The sequence below is a fragment of the Panthera onca genome, chromosome A1 (genome assembly GCF_046562875.1).
Source record: "Panthera onca isolate mPanOnc1 chromosome A1, mPanOnc1 haplotype 2, whole genome shotgun sequence".
In the NCBI taxonomy this organism is placed as follows: domain Eukaryota; kingdom Metazoa; phylum Chordata; class Mammalia; order Carnivora; family Felidae; genus Panthera; species Panthera onca.
Window position 1 is genome coordinate 102,816,327 of NC_138339.1, and position 4,073 is coordinate 102,820,399.

General features: G+C 38.9%; 1 pseudogene; it reads left to right on the plus strand.

The window, feature by feature from the left end:
• Positions 1 to 2,329: 2,329 nt before the first annotated feature.
• On the plus strand, positions 2,330 to 3,138 carry LOC132680170 (RNA-binding protein 3 pseudogene; annotated as a pseudogene).
• Positions 3,139 to 4,073: the final 935 nt, after the last annotated feature.

The window sequence follows — 4,073 nt, forward strand, 5'->3', positions numbered from 1 at the left end:
AATAGTGATAACAACTACATATATATGGACTTGGTAGAAAACATGATGATAAGACACACTGGAAGTGTGGAATAAGAGAGTACAAACCAGATCACATACTATCTAGAAAGTAACCTACCAGCTGCAGTGGTAACAAGTTCAGTTACAAATGAATTACAACATTTAACACTTTCCCATAGAACTTTGGAATGTCTAACAACAGACAAGTAACAATAAACCAAAAAGGAACAAGTATGGAAGGCTTTGACACACAATACAGAGCTCAGTTACAAATGTGCGTGCCAGTGTTTGAAAAATTGATACCTCTCTTAACGAAAGAAGTTAATAATTAAGATTTTTAACTTTTTTCATGTTTCATTGTGTCCTCTTTAACGTGCCTCTCTTATTTTTCATTCTTATATCTTCTACGGGAAAACTGCCTTATAGCCAATTAGTTACCGCAAAGAAGCCTGTGGCTAAGATTTTTACAGCAAAACTAACCTGGAACCTATCATAACAACCAAAAACGTAACATTAATTTGGTTGGGCAAGGCAAACTCTGCACTTGGTCAGGACAAGGAAGCTGCATAAACTATTGAAATAAAGGGAGCTCTCACTCTTTTCACTCTTCCTTCACTCTAACATACGAATGTAGTGGTAAGAAGCTAGTTTTTTTCCCAATGGGTAAGGATACGCCACCTTTCAGTTCAACTGACTAGCTCTCTCTCTCTTCAGAACTTAGCCAGTGGCTTTAAATGAGGCTACTGGTGCTGGACATAACTGGCTACTTTCAGGACAATTCTGACTATGGATACCTTGGGGTATCCATATTATATAATATATCCATATTATGTTCTAATGTTGGAACATTAGATCATAACTACTATCCTGATGCTAACAAGCCAACTATTTGGCTGCCAGATCCAGGACATGCATCAGACCATATGGATGGGCTACCCCAGGTGACCACCATCGGCTGTCTTGGTCTGATGCTGACCTCTGAAGTATCCATAGGAGTGACAATACAAAAGATTTGGGGCCTAACCGCAGGGGGGAAAAATGCACAAGAATGGATCATAGGAGGGATTATTAAAACCCTAGCCTTTAACAAAATAATAATTTTTAAATATTGACAATGGACCTGACTTTGCTTGCATTGAAGTGGTTTTTAATTTTTGTTTGGAAAACAATGGTTAGTTTTTAAGATATAGTTACTTAATATAGTTACGGCATGTTAGATAACATAAAATAGTGCTGCAGCAATTTCTAATTTCTAAGAAACAAGTGATAACGTAACACAGAGTTTGGCAAACTAAGGCCTGCAGGCCAAATCCAGCCCGTTGCCTGTTTTGTACAGTCCTTGAACAAAGAATGGCTTTTATATATTTTTTAAATTTTTTTAACGTTTATTTTTGACAGAGACAGAGCACAAGCGGGGGAGGCAGAGAGAGAGGGAGACACAGAATCCGAAGCAGGCTCCAGGCTCTGTGCTGTCAGCACAGAGCCCGACGTGGGGCTTGAACTCACAGACCGAGAGATCCTGACCTGAGCCGAAGTCAGACGCTCAACCTACTGAGCCACCCAGGTGCCCCGGCTTTTATATTTTTTAATGCTTGGGAGGAACAATCAAAAGAAGAATGATAATATTATGACCTGTGAAGTTTTTATGAAATTCAATTTTTAGTGTCCATAAATAAGGTTCTACCAGAGCACCACCTCACTCATTAGCTGATATATTACCTATGGCTGCTTTCTTGCTACCACTGCAAAGTTTAGTGACAAGAACTCCGTGTTCCACAAAGCCTAAAATGTTTACTGTCTGGCCTTTTACAGGAAAAGTTTGTTCATCCCTATTGTAGAACATCAATGTAGAACATTGTATAGGCCCTTTATATAAAACAGACAAGCCAAAATGTGCCAATTGGTTGCCTTTTTTAATAAGCTTAAAATAAGCAAGAGGCTCTATTTCATGGTTTTGGCCAACAATTGTCTAGAATATGTCCAAGTAAGGGTTAATAAGAGATGTTAGTTAGAATCCTGCACTGGACCACTTAAAAGTTGCCTGCAGTCTCAAAGTTGCTCTAGTCTGCTCTGATAAGATGTTTCAAGACAAAATGAAGTTATAAAAATAGTTCTGAATCAAAGTAAACTTTTAAATTGACAAAATTTTAACATACACTGACCAAATTTTTAGTATAAGTTGATAAAGTCGCCCTCCAGAATATAATACAATTTATAACCCCATGTGTGACATATGATAGCTGTCTCTGTATATATCCATTTCCCCACACCTTGCAGCATAGCAATGTTTACTAATATGATTGGTGAAAAACAGTATCTTTAAATCTGTAGTTCCCCCAGTCTCTCTTCTCCACGGCGGTAGCTCTTCTTCTAGTCCTTTTGCTTAACTTGCAGTACCCGAATTGACTGCCATGTCTTCTGAAGAAGGGAAGCTTTTCATGGGAGGGCTCAATTTCAACACCGATGAGCAGGCTCTGGAAGACCACTTCAGCAGCTTCGGTCCTATTTCTGAAGTGGTCGTTGTCAAAGACGGGGAGACGCAGGGATCCCGGGGTTTTGGTTTCATCACCTTCACCAACCCAGAGCATGCCTCAGATGCCATGAGAGCAATGAATGGAGAGGTGGTGGGGACCAGGGCTATGGGAGTGGTAGATACGACAGTCGTCCTGGAGGATATGGGTATGGATATGGATATGGATATGGATATGGATATGGATATGGATATGGAAGGTCCAGAGACTATGGTGGCAGCCAGGGCGGTTATGACCGCTACTCAGGAGGAAATTACAGAGATAATTATGACAACTGAGATGAAGCTTGTGCACCTAATGTAGATACACAAGGAATAAAACTTCTGATCCAGGATCATCCTTCCAAATGGCTGTATTTATAAAGATTTTTGGAGTTGCACTGAAAAATCTGTTTAGTACATCAACTTCTATTTTTGAATTGAGCTCCCAAGGTAGCTTGTTACAAAGACCTTATAGAAAGTTCCATATGTCTTTTAAAGTTTTTTCTCCCATTTAAAGACAAGTCCTGGGACATTTGTAGAGTCTGGGTATTTTTCTTTTTACCAGTTTTTTAGTTTGGGCTCTCAGGATTACGGGCTATGGCAAAAAATGTTTGGTCACTTTTTTTTTCAAATGATGTGCATTTAGGAACATTTTAAAAACCTGTATACAATGTTTATCATGATTAGAAAGCAATTTCTAAATGCAGCTGCAAGAACATGATTAGAGGTGGTTTGGGTTTTGTTTTGTTTTGTTTTTTATTCAAGGTCACCACCCTGATACACAGAAGTTTCTTAGAACTTGCAAATGTCTTTTCTTTAATAAGGGAAGAAAAAATATTCTGTTGTGTTTCACTTAGCATTTAGGATGTCTTTCATGGAGCTGATTAAAAAGTTGAAATGTGAAAACAAAAATAAATAAATAAATAAATAAATAAATAAATAAATAAATAAATCTGTAGTTCCCTTGAGGGTTGCTGAAGGGAAGGTGGATGGGGGATGGGATTGATGGCTGATGGGCACCAAGGAGGTCACTTGGGATGAGCACTGGGTGTTAGACATAAGTAATGAATCCCTGGGTTCTACTCCTGAAACCAATACTACACTGCATGTTAACTAACTTGAATTTAAATAAATAAATTTTTAAAAATACACACATAGGGGCACCTTGGGTAGGTCAGTCGGTTAAGCTGCCCACTTCAGCTCAGGTCATGATCTCACAGTTCGTGGCTTCAAGCCCCATGTCGGGCTCTGTGCTGACAGCTCAGAGACTGGAGCCTGCTTCGGATTCAGTCTCCCTCACTCTCTGCCCCTCCCCCACTTGTGCTGTGTCTCTCTCTCTCTATCTCTCAAAAATAAATAAACGTTAAAAAAACTACACATGTAAAAAAATGCAGTTTCCTGGGTACTGTGACAAGGAGCATCTTCTCACATTTACTGGTCATGTTTATTTCTTCTTCTGTTAATTGTCCATTGATATCTCTGGCTTACTGAAAAATGGATATTATCTTTTAATTCGCATTGCCCTAATTAATAGAGGAGTTCAGCATTCTTTAATGCTTAT